Source organism: Enhydra lutris, unplaced genomic scaffold (assembly GCF_002288905.1).
Source record: "Enhydra lutris kenyoni isolate GAN:26980312 unplaced genomic scaffold, ASM228890v2 scaffoldscaffold22, whole genome shotgun sequence".
In the NCBI taxonomy this organism is placed as follows: Eukaryota; Metazoa; Chordata; class Mammalia; order Carnivora; family Mustelidae; genus Enhydra; species Enhydra lutris.
The window spans coordinates 32,639,472-32,660,291 of NW_019154106.1; the positions used below are offsets into that span (position 1 = coordinate 32,639,472).

Below are 20,820 nucleotides of genomic sequence, written 5' to 3' on the forward strand. Positions count from 1 at the left end.
TTATCTCATGCTTACCCTGCTTATTGGAGTACTTAAGCTGGTTCCACTCTCCTCACTATGGTGAGGAGAAAAGGGGTTATGTAGTCTTCAGAATCTGGCTCTTACCAATTGTATTGGTTCCTGAGGCATCTTCTGCCTAATTGTGATAGTTAATTTTATGTATCAACTTGGCTGGGTCACAGTGCCTAGATATGTGATCACACATGATTCTGGATAGTTCCATGATGGTGTTTTTTGTGCCTTTTTTATGTTCAGTTAGCCAGCACATAGTATACATCATTAGTTTTTTTTTATGTAGTGCTCAGTGATTCATTAGTTGCATATAACATCCAGTGCTCATTACAACACTTGCCCTCCTTAATACACATCACCTGATTACTCTGTCCCCCCACGCTACTTCCTTCTGTAACCCTCGGTTTGGTTCCTAGAGTCCAGAGTCTCTCATGGTTTGTCTCCCTCTCTGATTTCTTCTTGTTCAGTTTTCTCTTCCACCATTTTCATAGACATGGTTGGAACTGGAGGGAATTATGCTAAGTGAGATAAGTCAAGCAGAGAAAGACAATTATCATATGGTTTCACTCATGTGTGGAACATGATGGTGTTTTTGAATGACATTAGCATTTAAATTGATGGACTTTATGGTGGGCAGAATGCTCTCCATAATGTGGGTAGGATTCATCTAATCAGGCAGAGACCTGGAGGGAGAGATGAACTATGAGAGACTGCAGACTCTGAGAAACAAACTGAGGGTTTTGGAGGGGAGGGAGGTAGGAGGTTGGGTGAGCCTGGTGGTGGGTATTATGGAGGGCACGTATTGGATGGAACACTGGGTGTGGTGCATAAACAATGAATTCTGGAACACTGAAAAGAAATTAAAAATAAATAAATAAATAAAAATTAAAAAACAAAAAACTAAAGACTGATTACTCCTGAGCAAGAGGCAATTCTGCAACAGATAGCCTTAAGACTTGAACTCCTTGGCTTTTTGGGTCTTCAGCCTGCCAGCACAGCCTACATATTTTGGACTGACCAGTGTCCATAATCATGGGAGCCGATTACTTAAGATAAATCTTCCTCAGATACAGATTTAGATATAGATATATAGAATAAATATACAGATATAGAGTAGATATAGATATACGTTGTATTTTTCTGGAGAGCCCAATACACTGTTCATGTACGTATATTGATTCCAGACTTCATTCTAGGTAATGGGATCACCCCTATATATACATGAATACCTACTTTCAAAGAGTTTGCATGGAGTTGTATTCATGTATGAAGTAAAAAGAGGTCTTTAAATCTGTAGGAATTAGATTTCACTTATATATTCCCATATTTATTTATTTCACTTGGTTTTAAGCCCCTTAAGGGCAAATGCTGTATCATTTCCATCTTTTTATCCTTTGTATTCAGCCCATAATAAAAGATTTTTTAAGTATGTTAATTAAAGAAATGAATGAATACATGAATGTCTCAATACTTATCTGCTAAAATATAAGGGTTCATCACAAACCATTTCTCTTATATGGCTAAAGCAAGGAAAATCCTGATGTGATCCCCCCAAATATCACCTTTATCTACATTCCCACATTTCTGATTACTTTCAGTATGTTGTGGTTGTGTAGAAGTCTTTGAGGGTATCTCCTTAGAGAAAAATTTAGCCAGTTAAAAATATAGGGCTTGCACTTTTTTCCTCCTGTTGTAACACTGTGGAAAGTCAAGTGGTAAATACCACACAGTTTACCAGCATGAGCTGACCTGAGTTTAACCTCTAGCTCTGCCACTTATGAGTCCTATGACCATTCAAGTCTTAGCTTCCTCATCTATAAAATGGGGATAATAATAATAACCACATTATAATGTTGGTGTGAATTAAATGAGATCAAGCATATAAAGCATTTATCAAAATATCTGACCATAGCAAGAGTTCAAAAAGAGTTCAAAAAACATGAACAATTAATAGCTGTTATTGTGTCCTAGAAAGGTGCCAAGGTCAAAGTCAGGACATCAGTCCAAATAGTCTTTAATCAAAAGATAAACTAGTAATAAGAACTGCACAGTAGCAGTCAAAGAGGTTACTGCCTATGTCCTCCAGGATTTTGATGTTCATCATCATTAGCCATCAGGGAAATTCAAATCAAAACCATATTGAGATACCACCTTACACTAGTCAGAATGGCAAAGATTAACAAGACAGGAAACAACAAATGTTGAAGAGGATGTGGAGAAAGGGGAACCCTCTTACACTGTTGGTAGGAATGCACGTTGGTGTAGGCCATCAAAACTCAGTCATCAAAAAGGATGAATACCCAACTTTTGTATCAGCATAGATGGGACTGGAGGAGATTATGCTGAGTGAAATAAGTCAAGCAGAGAAAGTCAATTAGCATATGGTTTCACTTACTTGTGGAGTATAAGGAATAACATGTTGGACATTAGGAGAAGGAAAGGAAAAGTGAAATGGGGGAAATCAGAGGGGGAGATGAACCATGAGAGACTGTGGACTCTGAGACACAAATTGAGGGTTTTAGAGGGGAGGGGGTGAGGAGATGGGTGAGCGTGGTAGTAGGTATTAAGGAGGGCATGTATTGCATGGAACACTGGGTGTGTGACATAAACACTGAGTCTTGGAACACTGAAAAAATAACATTAAATTTTTAAAAAACTGCACTGTAATGGCAAATAAGAAATTGAGGAAGCTAAGGAATCTGAAAAATTGGGATCTGAGTGAAGTAGGCAAGTGGAAGATGGTATAAATGAGTTCTGAAAACTCCTTTTGTCTGAAGGATCTGAAATCTATCACTAGGGTGACTTTATTTGAACAAACTGGTTTATCTAAAAAGACTAGAACTAGATAATGACAGTAACCTGAGATGGCTAGATTCAGAGAAATTATGTGTTATGTGTTAATATTAATTCCAAACCCTACACATCCCCAGATATCCCTGTGTATATTAAGACCCAGAGCTTCTTTAACTTGCATGCTCTCAGTAGCTTATCAAAATATTAATGATACAAGTTCATTTTACTGACTCATTATTACATACCTGTCAGTCAGGATCCCATCAGGAAACAGATGATACACCCAAACTGGGAAAAAAAAAATATTAAGGATTTTATTTATTTATTTATTGGACAGAGAGAGAGAGACACACACACACACACAGAGAGAGAGAGAGAGAGAAAGAGAGAAGGGGAATACAAGCATGGGGAGTAGGAGAAGGAGAAGCAGGCTTCTGGCTGAGTAGGGAACCCCATGTAGGCTAGATCCCAGGACCAGGGATCATGATCCAAGCTGAAGGCAGACACTTAATGACTAAGCCACCCAGGCACCCCTCAAACTGGGAAAAATAAGCACGTTTAATAAAAAGATTCTTGATTGCTCGGTGCTCAGTGTAAAGCCTGCTTGAGATTCTTTCCCTCTCCCTCTGCCCCTCCCACTCATGCTCTTTCTCTCTTTCTAAAATAAATAAATAAATCGTAAAAAAAAAAAAAGGATTCTTGCCCAAGTTGTGGAAAATATAGAACATACAGAAAAACCACATGGGGTAGTGCACTATCCCAAAGTAACTGACAGAGGATCACCATCGCCAACCCCAGGCTTGAAGAGACAAGATGGGACTGCCACGTATGAACCTGGGAAGACAGAGATGTGGGTGGAGGACAACCAACAGAGCTGTGACTTTCACTTGAGAGAAACACCAAGTCTGAGGATTTTAAGGAAACTGGAGTGACAATATCAGAGTAATGACCTCATTTTACTCTATGTCTTCTGCTAATGGTCCAACCAAACCCAACCAGAAACCAGAGGTCAAGAGAGCCCAAGATCCTCTCTGGCATTCAGAGAAGGATGGAAAAGGATAGAGAGTCAATCTGGAGGGTCCACAAACATCAGATACCCAGCACATTGCCCTATCTTCATAAACCTCTGGCACTGCTCCAGAAGGGACTACTTCATATGGCTGCTTCAAGATAAAGCCAACAGTCTTCTTTAATATACTTATCTACCTCACAAACCTGTACCCCCAACTCTCTCCCATCAGGGTGGAAATTCTTTTGCATCTGGTACAGTGTTATTTGGGCCTTCTTTTTTCCCAACTAGAGCACCAGTGGGTCCATGCCCCCAGGCTTGGGGACAGGCATTGACTTGTCAGAATTAGCTGGACATGTCTATGCTAAGATCTCCATGTTGAGACCTCCATGATACAATAAAATATGGTAAGATGTACTTGGCACTGAACAGTGACTGATTTCAGTGGAATCTTCCTTTGATGAGTTAGGTAAGTCAAGAATCTGCAGGGGCTCAGGTCAGGATTCTGAATGTCAATAGTTATTTCACAAAGTGTATAAAATATAATTCTGGTTTTATTTTACGAGGTTGATTATTTGCATCCTGGATAAATAGCACTTCACTGCATGTTCCATGTTAATAATATCTGACATTTTTTTTTTTAAGTTTTTTGATAGTTTTGTAAACCAGCTTTGAAATTCCTAGTTCTCAGTACTGGCCAGAACCCAAAATGGAAACTGAGAACAAAGAAAAGAAACTGTTTTTATAAGTCAGAGGCGGCAGCTTCAGAAATCATGAGCGAGGTTGGAAAACGTTTTCAGACTGGTTTTACAGCTCCTGTTAGCCTGGTTAATTGATATTACCACCCAAATGTACCTTGACTAAGCTTTGAAAACTTTTGAAGTTCACCTTCCTAAATGAATACAATTCTAAACTCCATGAAGAATGCTAAGTGTTACTCCTCCCCAATAATAAACTGAATTGAAATTTTATACCATGTTGGAAATTCTAAAGTCAAGTTTGAAGAATCACCTTGAAGCCATTCATTACCAGATAATGCTCAAACCAAAGAAAACGCTCATCTCTACAGATGAATAAAAGAACTCACAGGGTGGCCTACCACTAAATTATTTTCTTGGGACCATTGTGAAGGCAATGTCTCTTGGATGGCAAGTCTGGCGTAGACAAAATGAAGCCATTTTTAGTCATGTGGGCTCCAGGTGCCTTTATAACTACTATCACCCTCCTACTCTCCCCAGCCTTCACTCAGGCCTACTGATCACTCAATTCTCTCCTACTTTAAACATTCCAAGGCCAGAAGGCTTCCTTATCTGGTTGGATGAGAAAGCTTAAATGCTTCCTATTTCCCTTTCCAGATAATAGGCTAAAAACCCTTCGGTGTTTAACTCCAATTTGTGACTTTTAAGAGAATCAGCCATGATGGAAAGGCCTAGACAAGGAATCGGGGAGTTTAGGTTCTGGTTTTAATCCTGCCACTGTGACTTTGGCTATTGTGACTTTGGCATTACCACTTTATCTCTCTGAGTCTGTTTCCTCTTCTGCAATATGAGGGTGTTGCATTTTGTCGGTGACTTCCATGCTGTTTTTCAGTCTTCATTCAAATGAAATCTTACACGGAAGTTCAATATGCCAAGCAGAAAAAGAGCTGCTTTGGCTTGAAGGAATGTGACTTCTACCAATCCTATGCACCTGACCATTACGCTTCCCTATATCTTTTAAATTCACCTGGCATTCAGAGTATGATCTTTGGCCCATGCATTCAGCTCATGATCCCTGAAATTATTAAAAAGCAGAACTCTACAGGGAGGAGGTGGGTGGGACAATGGATGAAATAGGTGAAGAGGATGAAGCCTACAGTTAACTCCATGAACACTGAGTAATATATGGAAGTGCAGAATCACTCTATTGTACACCTAAAACTAATATAACACTGTATGTTCACTATGCTGGAATTAGTATTTTTAAAAAACAGAACTCTACAAGAGTATTGTAATAGTGTTGTATAATGACAGATGCTAGCTACACTTGTGGTGAACATAGCATAATGTACAAATTTGTAGAATCACTCTGTTGTACACCTGAAAATACTGTAACATTGTGTGCCAATTATACTGCAATTAATAAATAAATTAAAAATAAGCAAACAAAAAAAACTCCAATAATTTTTTTTAGACCAAAAAAAAAAAAAAAAAGGAAGAAGAAGCAGAACTCTGGGCCCCACCTCTACAATCTACTGAATTAGCCTGTCTGGTTAGAAGTAGGGCTCAGCAATATTTAAACAAGCATCTCAGGTAAATCTCATGAACATGAAAATTTGAGCACAGCAAAGCACATTGAAATGCTCAGGGCCAGGTATTTCTGAAGTCTTTTTCTACTTCAACACTCTAACTTTCATTGTTAACTCTTAAGTCTGACAAATCCCTTTGAAATCTGTTGAAAGCAATAAATCTTCTGAGAAAAGTACAAACACACATACACACACGAACACAAAGTACTCACACATGAACACAGACACATACATGAAATTTGCCTAGAATTTTAGCAAGTTTAAATACCCAGTTATGGGGTGACTGGGTGTTTCAGTTAGTTAAGTGACCAGCTCTTGATTTCAGCTCAGGCTGTGATCCTAGGGTTGTGAGATTGAGTCCTGCTACAGGCTCTGCACTGGGCTTGGAGTAGATCCTGCTTAAGATTCACTTTCCATCTCCCTCTGCCTCTCCCCTCTATTCCCCCACCCCACTTGCTCACTCTTCCTCTTTCTCTAAAGACAAAATACCCAGTTATGTACCTTCCTGATGTCCATCCATGGACACTATGGGCCCATAGTTAAAACCACTCTGACATCTATGACATAACAGTGATATTTCAGGGTGAATGTGGTGATTTATTAGAGAAGGAGCCCATCTGGGATTAAATCAAACTCTCTTGACTGCTGGATATTGCTCTAAATCAAAGCTTCCTCCAATTTATGACCTCTAAACCAATTTTGAACTTGTTCAAAGTATTTGATTTTTTTTGTTTGTTTGTTTGTTTCTCTTATTCACCAGGATAGTGTCATCCTGAATTTTCCTCAAATACTTCACTACAGGTATGAGGATGAAATTGCTAAACCAGCTGATACTTCCCAAGATTCTTGATGTAAGGACTGTTCAGTTCCTAATTGGTTTGCTTCCCAAATTGCATGCATAGACATTCTCATGATGGAAAAAAGGGGTCATGTCTTCCAACAGGAATGATGTGGCCACCACGTTTTTGGAAGCCCAGACATTCTTTTCAGAGGACCAAGGGTGAGCATGGAACTAGTTTTCAATCTGCCAAACAATAAAACTGTGTGGTGGCGCCAAGCACCTCTATAAAGGGCTGTTCCATAAATATTCATGGACCATGACAAGGAACACAATGGTCCCTCCTCAGAAGTCTGTCTCCATTTTTCACAGTGCCACCCAAATATACCATATGGAGTGGGAACTCCAACATATAACATAGGCAAGGCTCTGTACTACCTGCATGGTTTCTTTGTGCTTTTTTTCCCCCTAAAGTTTCTCTTGCAATTTGAGTGATTTTGGCTTTCATTCTGCTGTTGGCCTGACAGCAAAAGCCCCCCTCCAAATCCACTCCTCCACCTACGTATTCCCAGTCAATAGGGAACCACTTAACTACATGAACATTAACTAATTTGAAATCTGCTTTTCATCCCAACACTAATAGGAAAAGAGGAATGTGTTTGTGTTTGCAAGTTTTCCATATGGGTTAAGTAAAGATTGTTTGCTCAAGTTTGAAGCTTGGAAGAGAAAGAAAAAACAAGCCCCATGTCTCATCTTGTCCTTTGGAGGTAGGCAGAAGAGTCATTGTTCCAGTGCAGCTGAAACCTGTGGGCTGAGACACCACTAGAGTCTCTTCTCTGAGGTTTCTAAAAAAGTTTCCCACAGACTTATTATTGTCAGCAACCGTGGCGGGCTATTTTGTTTTGCCTTTCATTCCTTATTTATTGCTAAAAAAATGGTAATGACAGCTGAGAATGGAAAGAGTGGCAGGAAAGGAGTGAAATATAGGAATGAGGTATTGATATAAACAAGAGAAGTTGCTAAAAAGGGAAAGGAGTTTCTTGTCCTCTAAAAGCTCAAAGTGTCTTTCCTCGTCTGGCAAGACTGGACCAAAAGCAAAATTATTTATAAAGGTAAACAGATAAGAAAAATTACTAATCCAGAATGCCAGGTATACCCCTACCTCTTCCCACAAACAAAATGTTGCCTTTTAATTCTTTGAAGTTAAAACAAGGCCCAGAACAATAAAGAAAACTATGTTTGAGGGCAAAAATTAGGATATATAATATGGAAGCAGGAGCTAGGATTCTGAAAATACCACCCCACCTTTCATAATCTCAAGGAAAAAAAAAAAACAAAAACCTGTGGAACTAAGGGTTCTCTCCACTCCTTAGCTGAGCCATGGCCAAACTAAAGATGCTGCTATTGATCAAGGGCTTATTAGGGGATCTAGGTTTTTGATCTTGGCTTATGTCTTTAGTGAGATATGCGCATCTTCCATGCTTCTCCTTACACTATAGTTTTTATAACAAGTCAGCAGCCTCTACTCTGAATGCAGTTTTAGCCCATTAGTAAAAAGAAATGGCAATATAGAATGAAAAGCTCCAATGTCTCCCCATCACCAAAACAACAGAATCCTAGGTCTTCAACATGGTCTACATGGACCACTACAATCTGCCTCTTGCCACTGTTCCAGATCCAAGTCCTAATATTTTGCCTCTTAAACCTTATGTTAAACAGTTTCAGAAACTTTAATTTCCTCCAAATGACTGTGCTACTTTAGGCCTCTATGGGTTTTCCTATGATATTTTAACTCTCCCCTTACTCATTCTTTTGTTTGTACCTAACCCCACCTGTCAATATAGAACTCAGGTGCCATCACATCTAGGAAGTCATTCTTAGCATCCCAGACCACTCCCTCATGTGGAATTAGGCACCTGGGTATGGTATCCTCAAGAGAATTACCATTTTATTGAAATTACTTATTTTTGTGTGTATTCCTCTATTAAAGCACATGTTCCTCAAGGAGAAAGATGATGTCTTATTTAGTGTCCTCACTCCCAAGCAAAAAGTAAACATCTAATTGAATTTAATCAAAGAAAGGGAGTCTTCATAAGGACATGATAGGCAAGCCTTTCTTGGTCCTGTACTCATCAGCTGAAGCTGACATTATTGTTGACATCTTCCATCTTCCCCAGTTGCCAGCAAGGTTCCTTGGTAAGCTTTAGGCATGGTCTGCATAGCCTATTTCTAGATGCCCAGTGCCCTCTGAGCCCCAATTCTGAGTCTCTGCTCAAATCTTTCAATGTAACAGGAACAGCCAGCAGCTGACATCTCTGGAAACACTAACCCAGGACCAGACAGAACCCATACTCCCGTCTCCTATCAGTCCATTATTCCCAACATGATTATTCAAATGACTGTCTTAAATTTGAATTTCCTGTAACAAGAGTGAAAGAGATCTGTGTGTAGTGGTTTCACTTATTTGACTGAATCTTATTCATTTCTTTAAAAAAAAATTTTTTTTGCCTGAAACATAGGATACAGGGGATGAAGAGAAATTAATTCATTAAACGTAACTCCTGTAATCCCTTTTTTTTTTTAAAGATTTTTATTTATTTATTTGAGAAAGAGAGAGAGCACAAGAGGGGTGAGGGGCAGAGGGAAAAGCAGACTCTCCTTGAGCAGAGAGCCTGATGTGGAGTTCAATCCTGGGCTCTGGTATCATGACCTGTGTGGAAGGCAGATACTTAACCAATTGAGCCACCCAGATGCTCCCCTATGGTCCCTTTCAAGGCTATGATTAGGTGTTTTGTAGCAGAGACTGATAATTGTTTACCAAAATCTGGGCGCTACCCTTCATAATGTCAAGTGATTGCTGGGAGGAGACTTCTTAGCCAGAGACTACATTTCCTAGAACTGTTTACATCTATTGTGGCCATGTGACCAAGTTTTACCAATAAAATAGAAATAGAAGAAATGAATGTCTTCTGTCATCCTAGGCTTTAAAGAAGCATTTATAAGTTCACCATGCTCTTTTATTCCTGCTTGTTCAATGCAGAGGACACATGGACCAAGGAGCAAAGGCTGGCAAACTTCTCTGAAAAGGAATAGATAGTAAATATTTTATACTTTGTTGTCATCTGATCTCTGTTAGAACTACTCCACTCTGCCTTCATAGCACAAAAGAATCCATGAGCAACACATAAACATTTGAAACCATGTTCTAATAAAACTTTATTTACAAAATAAGTGGAAAGTCCACAGGACATTATTTTCCAACCCCTGCCTTAGATGATAGCAGAACATGAGATAGAAAAAGTTGACTCCTCAAATTGAACATGGAGAAAAATCAGCAACACATGCCAGGATCACAAGACTTCCCTCATAACGTGAATATAATAGCTAACTTCTATTTTGTTGGGCTACTGAGATTTTAGAGCCTATTTATTAAATAAGTTAGGATGGTCTTCACTAACATGATTCTAGTACAAAATAAAAAATTGAGAATTAAATATGTAAAGTTGAAGAGCCACCAAGATGATCATAAGGCAGAGCCACAAGATCCTATTCTGCTGCTCGCCAGTCTCCTGATCTATGCTGGTTCCTAGAATCAGTTATTTGTTCTCATCCTTTTCTTCCTACTCTCCTGGCTTCTGTCTCATACTTTAGCAGTTGGTCATATAAAAAAGAAGTAAAACATGATATACTTTACTCCATAAACCTGCTTCAATACACTACTGCTACACTTAACTCCGTACATACATATTTCTTTAAACTTTGTAGCAAGTTGTCATAGATAACCTGGTTAAGGAAAAGAGCAACCATGTGCCACACACAAAGGTATTGCTGTCTTCTATGGCCAAAGTTGTAAAAAGTAAAAGGCCTGGTGCCTTCTTTTGTGTTAATGTCCATTAGAGGGCCCTAAAGCAATACAGCTTGAAACTAATGTGCGCCAGAGTGTGGTAAAATTCTTGTTTAACTTTTTTTTTTTTAATTTATTTTCAGCATAACAGTATTCATTGTTTTTGCACCACACCCAGTGCTCCATGCGATCCGTGCCCTCTCCAATACCCACCACCTGGTTCCCCCAACCTCCCACCCCCCGCCCCTTCAAAACCCTCAGATTGTTTTTCAGAGTCCATAGTCTCTCATGGTTCACCTCCCCTTCCAATTTCCCTCAACTCCCTTCTCCTCTCTAACTTCCCTTGTCCTCCATGCTATTTGTTATGCTCCACAAATAAGTGAAACCATATGATAATTGACTCTCTCTGCTTGACTTATTTCACTCAGCATAATCTCTTCCAGTCCCGTCCATGTTGCTACAAAAGTATTCATCCTTTCTGATGGAGACATAATACTCCATAGTGTATATGGACCACATCTTCCTTATCCATTCGTCCATTGAAGGACATCTTGGTTCTTTCCACAGTTTGGCGACCGTGGCCATTGCTGCTATAAACATTGAGGTACAGATGGCCCTTCTTTTCACTACATCTGTATCTTTGGGGTAAATACCCAGTAGTGCAATTGCAGGGTCATAGGGAAGCTCTATTTTTAATTTCTTGAGGAATCTCCACACTGTTCTCCAAAGTGACTGCACCAACTTGCATTCCCACCAACAATGTAAGAGGGTTCCTCTTTCTCCACATCCCTTCCAACATATGTTGTTTCCTGTCTTGCTAATTTTGGCCATTCTAAGTGGTGTAAGGTGGTATCTCAATGTGGTTTTATTTTTTTTTATTTATTTTTTTTATTTTTTTTTAAGATTTTATTTATTTATTTGACAGAGAGAGATCACAAGCAGGCAGAGAGGCAGGTAGAGAGAGAGGAGGAAGCAGGCTCCCTGCTGAGCAGAGAGCCCGATGTGGGGCTCAATCCCAGGACCCTGAGATCATGACCTGAGCCGAAGGCAGCGGCTAAACCCACAGAGCCACCCAGGCGCCCCCTCAATGTGGTTTTAATTTGAATCTCCCTGATGGCTAGTGATGATGAACATTTTTTCATGTGTCTGATAGCCATTTGTATGTCTTCATTGGAGAAGTGTCTGTTCATATCTTCTGCCCATTTTTTTAATATGATTGTCTGTTTTGTGTGTGTTGAGTTTGAGGAGTTCTTTATAGATCCTGGATATCAACCTTTTGTCTGTACTGTCATTTGCAAATATCTTCTCCCATTCCGTGGGTTGCCTCATTGTTTTGTTGACTGTTTCCTTTGCTGTGCAGAAGCTTTTGATTTTGATGAAGGAACAGAGTAGAGAGCCCAGATATGGACCCTCAACTCTATGGTCAAATAATCTTCGACAAAACAGGAAAAAATATACAGTGGAAAAAAGACAGTCTCTTCAATAAATGGTGCTGGGAAAACTGGACAGCTATATGTAGAAGAATGAAACTCGACCATTCTCTTACACCGTACACAAAGATAAACTCAAAATGTATAAAAGACCTCAATGTGAGACAGGAATCTATCAGAATCCTAGAGGAGAATATAGGCAGTAACCTCTTCGATATCAGCCACAGCAACTTCTTTCAAGATATGTCTCCAAAGGCAAAGGAAACAAAAGCGAAAATGAACTTTTGGGACTTCATCAAAATCTTGTATAACTTCTAATTACAAAACTATCTCAGCCTATGCATCAAACATATGTCCAAAGTTTGGGAGCGGGTGGTTAGGAAGGATGGAGAGATGGTGGGGGAAAGGGATGGAGTGGTTGACACTTTTACCAGGAACAAGTCCAAAACACAGGCTCACTCTAAACTCATAATCACTTCTGTCCTCCAGCAATTAAAACTGTAAGTGTGTGTATTTTAGCATGCCTTCAGTTGTAAGTAATAACAAATTCAAATCCAAATCAACCATATTTAAATGGCAAAAGGAACTTCTTTTCTCATTTAAGTGAAAAAAAGTAGGACAGGGTTTAGGAATGGCTTGATCAGGGATCTGGCTCTATTTCCTTAAAATTCACTAGTCTCTTCCTTCCTACATTTGATAGCTATATCCAAACATCTTCTCTTGTGGCTATAGTGGCCTCAGACCTTATACCTGTACACTATATCTTTCAAAATAAGACAGGGACCCTATCCTTTCTCTAATTATAGATAAAATAATTCCATATTCTGACTTGACTAACCTGGTCAGGCAAATGGCATATGTTCATTGGTTTAGGCTTATGGTTATTGCTAATACCTGAGCATAAATGCTTTGCCAAATGGGATGAAAGAATGCTGACTGGCTTTTGCTAATCAGGGCCCAATCAATCTGCATAGTAACCATGTAATAGGTGAGGAGTGGAGCAGACCTTCAAGGGCAGTTACAATGTCCAGTACACTAAGTCAAGGTTAGCATGTCTGGCCCCTCTCCTACAGTCTCTCCAAAGACATGCTTCATGTCTTCATATAGGTAGATCCCACTTACCACACCCTACCAACAACTCACTAGACCTTGCTTTGCTGCCTTGTGCATAAGAAATTATCCCTCTTTCACTGCTGAGGGAATTGAGAATGTTTAAATCAAATCACCCCTTAAGATATTACAGCTAATAAGCAGTACACTCAGGGTACAGACACAGCTCCATATGATTCAATTCCATGTTCTCATGCCCCACTATGATGTCTCCCACGCTGATACAAAGATAAGCCAAAGTTAGATGTTATCACCCCACCCTGGCTTACCATGTTAAGAAATTTCCCATCTGAACAGTGGAGTCTGCTTTGTTTTCTTATATATATGTATGGATAATATTTTCTCTAAGTACAGAATCCACAGTTTAAGTCTGGAAAGAATACATTCTGGGTCCTTGTAAGTGTCTACGTATAATCATGTATTGAATAGAAAGTGTTTATGTGTGGATGTGAGGGTGCACATGGATATATGTTCTATTTCCTGGTTATCTTAAAATCTTAACAATAGATGGCTTGCATGGCTCTCTTTAATTGTGAAAAAGCTCCACAGGTCTATGGCATATGGCTAGGCTCCCTCCAGAAACACTCCAATATGTCCCATAAAATCATCCTGGTGTTGTTACACAGTGATGACATCTGCTTGTCTAACTTGTCATTTCCACATTAGTACCTAGACATACACACACTTAACACAGTCCTTTGAGAAGGTATCTTAAAACCTTCTTCACTTTTTAACTCCATCATCCTCAAAGGTCTGGGAAGTTAAAAGGTATGTTCATATTATGCAAGTATTGAATATGGCTAAATGCAAGAGGTGAGAGTGAGATCACCTTAAATTTCCTACTCAGCTTGCCTACTTAACAGCCATAACTTTGGGCAAGTTATTAACCTCTCTAAATCTTCATTTCTCTTATCTGTAAAACAGAGATAATAATAATAATAATAATTACATATGGTTGTCATGAACACATTGGCACATTGAAAACATTAAAAAATGTTCACTGCTACTATTATTATGATAAATATTCATTTTTATCTGTAGCACCCTTATGATTATTAATTAGAATTAGTATTTTACTCAAATGACCAAATTCATTTTATTTTCTTACTGTTGGATATCAGTTGCATAAAATTTCCATCTACTTAATATACTGCCTTTGGGAATCTAACCTTTAATTTAGATAAAGGTCTGTTTTCCTCTTTCATATAAAAGGAAAATAAACAAACAGACACAAAACATATTTTTTAATATCTTGGATATTTACTTTCTGATTTATTCTATCCAGCACTGTGCTTAAAGTTTTTCTTCCATTTCTTTTTTTGTTAGCTAAAGTAGCAGATCTTCTTACAATTTCCTTTAGTAATTACTTTTGGTACTTACCAGGTCTAAGCAACTAAGACACAGACCCTATAAAGAAAATGTCATCTCTACACAGTCAACAGACCCAGGTTTCAATGGGCTTAACCTGAAGCTCTGGTCTGCCAAGCACTTTGGTGTTACATCCCAAGGGCCCTGGAGTTAATGAAACATGTTGCACTCCTAATATCTACTTAAGCAAATTGAATGTGGCCATCCAAGAAAATTACTCCGTTGTCATGGTAACTCTTTTACTACTTTAGGTCAAGAAGAACAGGGAAAGAAAAAAAAAAAAAAAAAGCCTGGCAGCAAGCTTTACAACCTAAAATAAAGTTGTGGAAGGTATGAGGCAGAGGCAAAAACAAGTGAGGGATTTAATTCAATACGGAGGAAAACACCTGAGATACAACGAGCTCCCCATAATATGTTCCCATTCACCATGTTTAGACATAAGGTTGGGGGTGTCTCAGCATTAGGTTCACAGAATGTGAAATATGGAAGAGCTCTTAAGGTATCTAATCTGAGCCCCTTGTTTTACAAATAAAGAAACAAGCCCAGAGGCGTAGGACAACTCATACAAGTTAGCATACTAAATTACTTGGCCCACACCAAAGCAGAAACAAGGTCTCCTGCTTTCCTTCCCAAGTTTCTTTTATCATTATATCCCCAGGATTTAAGGGCATAAAAGAACCATCCAAAAGACCTTTAGGAATCTTTGCTATTATCCTAGTATATATATTTTAAAGATTTCTGCATTTATTTGAGAGAGAGAGAGAGGGTCAGAGAGAGAGAGGGAGAGAGAAAGAGAGCATGAGATGGGGAAGAGCCAGAGGGAGAAGCAGACTCCCTGCTGAGCAGGAGCCCCATGTGGGACTCAATCTCTGGGACTCCAGGATCATGACCTGAGCTGAAGGCATTCACTTAACCAACTGAACCACCCAAGTGCCCCTTTAAAAATTATAAAGGATTGATTCAGTGCAGAAGAGGAAGACAGGTTAGTCTTAAACTGATTCCAGGACTGGCCAGTTATTGAAAAGTTGGAAAGATTTCACTCATCATACATTAATTACACATTGGCACTGTATTAGGTGGATCCCAGAGATCCATGATGGATCCCAGAGATCACAGATGATATAGTCAAATAAGTTAGGCCACTCATGGTTCTTATAAAAGCAGAACACTTTTTATGTTTATGCTGAGAGTCAAGAGTCTGAAAATCTCCACTTTCAAGAAATTTATTCTTCATTTCACAAACGTTAGAACATATGGCAAAGTTATGGTACTAACAAACAACAGACATGCCCTGATTTTAATTCTATGATGCTATCAATACAAAGAAAGAGTAGAAATTGTAAAATAAGTAAAATAGAGGAATTTTAATGTTTTTTATCAATGAAAAAGGTAATACTAGTTGGTTAAAAAAAAGAGGACCTAGGAAATTAAGCTAGTACATAGCAGCAAACCAATAATATAGAAAAGGACCCTTCTATGTACAACATTTCTAAAACGTGTCTATAGGTTAACATCACTGTATCATGTCCATCTTGATCTAATACCAGTCCATTTGATGGCCAGACCAAAAACAGGTACTTCAGTCTTATCCCTTAATGGTGCTCCTTGCTTTTCTGATGGAACTTCTCCCCAGCTAGGAGGAATCCCTGGATTCCAACTGATGGCAGAGGAAATAAGTCTTGGTACCCCATTCTCAGGCCAGCTTTTCCTAAGACCAACAGCAATCTGATGATTATTCAGACTTAAACCCAGAAGGACTTGCAAGAGTTGAGAGGGAGCCTATTATAAAAGGATTGATTATAAAAGGAAGTGATTAAACAATAAGACTACCCTATAGAGATGTGGAAACATCACACCAAAAGAAAATATGACCCTGCCATGGTACTCTATAGTGGATTCAATTTCTGTAATCAGACTATCACCTGGGCAAAAACAAATATTCCTTGGGTGGATGGAGAGGTAGGTAGTTAGAAAAAAACAAAGCCATGGGTACAAATGATAGTGTTAATAAATTCTAAAACAAGGATAACTTATGGGCACATTAAGGTAATCAGTCAATCACAGAACCAGTATTTGTTGTGCAGTTACTATGTACCAGATTCTATTCTAGGTGTTAGAGTTACAGTTGACTGTAACTCTCTTCTTCCCAGTGACTCTTCAAAGAAGCCCTAAGAGCTCACAAATACCTAATCTACTGTCATTATTCAGTCACTTTTTTGTAAGCCAAGAATCTACAATATTTCATTGACCACACCAACTGACTTATGGAGCCAACCAGACAGCAGAATTCAATTCAAGTTGGCAAATACTGAGCTTCAACATGTACTAGCAACCACCTGTGATACTTCATGGTACCCTCATGGACTTTACTATTCTGTAAAGAAATGATATAATATGAACACCCATATGCACACACACATACACACACACATATAAGAGACAGAACAGTAATGTTATCAGAGAGCTACAAAGAAAATGTTCTCAGAACTCAGAGGAGTTAAAAACATCCTGTGAAGGAACTGGAAAATGCTTTATAAATTAGTTTGTTTTTGTTTTTGCTATTAAAGAAAGGAATTGGCGGGACAGAAATGGCTTGAAAGAGCATTCCAGGTAAAGAAAAGCAGCAGGAAACCCTGGCTTATGTTTAAAGGTCAGCAAACCTTTCTGCCTTCAATGCTTTTTTAGGAAAGATGGCTGGGGATGAGGCATTTCTACGCTCTTCTTAATGATTTTCCAAGTCGAAAGTTTTGATGATATGTTAGAGGTGGCAAGACCTATTTGAGAATTTGACAAAAGTAATAGTTCTGCCCCCCCCCCCAAAAAAATACTTTAATCCCCAGGTAAGAAGTCCCAAGTTAGACTCTTTCCCAATTCCTTCAAAAACTTCAGCTGTCACCTTTCCAGGAAAAGCCATGTCAGCTAACTTTCCATCTGACCCCACTCCTGACTACTTCTACAAGACATAGATGTGACTAGCTTTAAATGAAACTGGAAATGGACCTTCCATTTGTTCTGCTGTAATTAATACAAGTCAGACTGCTTAGATTGGTAAGCACAAACTGAACTGGAGGGCACTGAACCACCCCCCCCTCCTTAGGAAGGTTCTCCAGTGAATGATGACAGTGCCACACTGGCCAGAGAAAGAAAGAATTAGTGCATGCTACATGGCAGCAGCTTGCAAGTATGAAATTGCTACATGCCTCCTTAAACATTTGAATTGGCTGAAAATCAAATGTGTATTCACAAACATGTCCCCATTGTATACAAACATTTATACATCTTGATGACAATCATTTGAATTCAGTATTCAGACTTTACCAACATCGTACTTTTCTGCTTCTTACCAGAGATCACACACAGACTTGGACCTTACCTAACTAATAATATGAGCAGGTTATTCTCAATTTAGTGTTTTGCCAGCAAACTGGTTAGACTCCACCAGAAGACCTCCTTAAAAGATTGTAAACTATTGTTCTATGGGGCATGTTGGACCCAGAGATTTATTTTATTTAGTGCATAACATTTTTTAAATCTTAAATTGTTTTTAACATTTTGAAATCAGGTAATTCCACATTAAAATTTAAATTGCTGAGGACTTTTTAAAGAATCTGGAGATCTGATAATAATGAGCATAATTTTACATAGCAACAATCAGTTTAAGATGAATTATGACAAGGGATAATGTAAGGTTTTATAGGCGAGGTAAACACAACACCAGGAGAGGTAGGCACAAGGCAAGATTTATTAAAGGCACTCTCGGGGGGCACCTGGGTGGCTCAGACCTCTGCCTTCAGCTCAGGTCATGATCTCAGGGTCCTAGGATCGAGCCCCGCATCCGGCTTTCTGCTCAGCGGGGGGCCTGCTTCCCTCCCTTTCTCTCTCTGCCTATTTGTGATCTCTCTCTCTCTGTCAAATGAATAAATGAAATCTTTAAAAAAAAAAAAAAAGGCACTCTCGGGTGAAGTTTCAGGGCTCAGGAGAAGGGGAGCCAGGAAAGTCGTGCTGGGAGGAGGACAGAACTCTCGGGCAAGGTTCCAAGATTCGGGGGGGGGGGGGCGGGGGAAGTTGGTGCTGGGAGGGAGTCCGCGGGGTCTTTCATCAGGATAAGGCAGGGCATGGGTTCACATCCATACATGGTAAGGTATTTGGTGATTGGAGGGTATGGGGGAGTCCTGATGCTCCGGTTTCCTGCATAGGTATCGGGTTACTTATGGAGACGTGACCTGGGCATACATCTTTTTGGCGGGAGAGTCAAGGGTTAAGGAAGGGGCAGGGCCTGGAAGATGGCAACCTGGTGGTCATTTCTATTGTCCTTCCTGCATTCCCATAGCCTCCCACGCAACATAAAAAGGCAAGATGGTGGAGGAATAGCAGATTGAAATGATGTCAGGTCATAGGAGTTCAGCTAGATAGTTATCAAACCATTCTGAACACCCACAAACCCAACAGATTGACAAAAAGAAGAGCAGCAATTCTAGAAACAGAAAATCGACTACTTTCTGAAAGGTAGAACATGTGGAGAAGTGAATCCGAAGCGCCAGGAAGATAAACTGCAGGGGGAGGGGCCGGCTCCCGGCAAGCGGCAGAGCAGTGGAGCACAAATTAGAACTTTTAGAAGTCTGCTCCACTGAAGGACAACGCTCCAGAGGCTAAGCGGGGATGGAGCCCTCACGGGGACAGCATGGTCTCAGGTCCCACAGGGTCACAGAAGGATCGGGGGTGTCTGAGTGTGGCAGAATTGCCAAGTATTGGAGGGGGGAAGCCGGCTATAGAGACAGAGCCGAGGAGCAATCTCTCAGTTCAGGGTTACCTTAAACGGCGATCTGCAGCACAGTTGGGCCATTGCTTTTTAAGCAAGGGATCCCACAAGTGGCAGATCTGGGGAGACTCACCTTCCTCCTCTAGAGGCAGGAATCTGCTGAGTTTGGAGACTCCAAATGGGGCTGTGCATCAGAGACAGAAATGCTCAGTCACAGGGTGGGTGAGCACAGAGCGTGGCTGGAAACCAGGGAGACGGGAGGGATTGACCCTTTTCTCTGAGGGTGCACTGAGGAGTGGGCCCTGAGCTTTCGGCTCCTCCAGGCTGGAGATTGGGAGGCCGTCATTTTCATTCCCATCCTCCAGAGCTCTACGGAAAGCATTCAGGGAACAAAAACTCCCGAAAGCTAACTCAAGCAGATTTCTTAGCGTGGCCTCTGGCAAAGGCCGTGCAATTCCGCCTCGGGCAAAGACATTTGAGAATCACTGCAACAGGCTGCTCCCCGCAGAAGATCATCAAGAACATCCAGCCAAGATCAAGCTCACTGATCAAGGAGAAGAGAGGAACTCCAGAGAGAGGCGAAAGCAATGCATGGAATTCATGGCTTTCTCCCTATGAGAAAAGTTGCAAAGTTAAATTAAATTTTTATTTTTTTTTCTTATTCTATTTTTTTAATTTATCCCCTTTCCTCTTTTAACATTTTTTAACTAGTTTATCTTAATGCCTTTCTAAAAAAATATTTTAAATCTTCATTATTATAGTCATGTTTTATCCTTCATTGTATTTAACCTTATTTTTTTTTAATTTTATTTTTTATAAACATATATTTTTATCCCCAGGGGTACAGGTCTGTGAATCGCCAGGTTTACACACTTCACAGCACTCATCATAGCACATACCCTCCCCAATGTCCATAATCCCACCCCCCCAAACCCCCTCCCCCCATTAACCCACAGTTTGTTTTGTGAGAATAAGAGTCACTTATGGTTTGTCTCCCTCCCAATCCCATCTTGTTTCATTTACTCTTCTCCTACCCCCTTAAGCCCCCATGTTGCATCTCCTCTCCCTCATATCAGGGAGATCATATGATAGTTGTCTTTCTCCGATTGACTTATTTCGCTAAGCATGATACCCTCTAGTTCCATCCACGTTGTCGCAAATGGCAAGATTTCGTTTCTTTTGATGGCTGCATAGTATTCCATTGTGTATATTTACCACCTCTTCTTTATCCATTCGTCTGTTGATGGACATCTAGGTTCTTTCCATAGTTTGACGATTGTAGACATTGCTGCTATAAACATTCGGGTGCACGTGCCCCTTCGGATCACTACGTTTGTATCTTTAGGGTAAATACCCAGCAGTGCAATTGCTGGGTCATAGGGGAGTTCTATTTTCGACATTTTGAGGAACCTCCATGCTGTTTTCCAGAG

The 20,820-nt window shown here is 39.8% G+C and overlaps 1 protein-coding gene across 1 annotated transcript in view; it reads right to left on the reverse strand.

The window, feature by feature from the left end:
- Positions 1-20,820, reverse strand: part of LOC111150262 (methyltransferase like 15) — a 398,977-nt gene that overhangs the window by 19,510 nt on the left and 358,647 nt on the right. The window contains exon 12 of the transcript XR_002640796.1: positions 3,051-3,093. The gene's annotated coding sequence lies outside the window, so the exon portion shown is untranslated. The remainder of the gene's footprint in view (positions 1-3,050; positions 3,094-20,820) is intronic.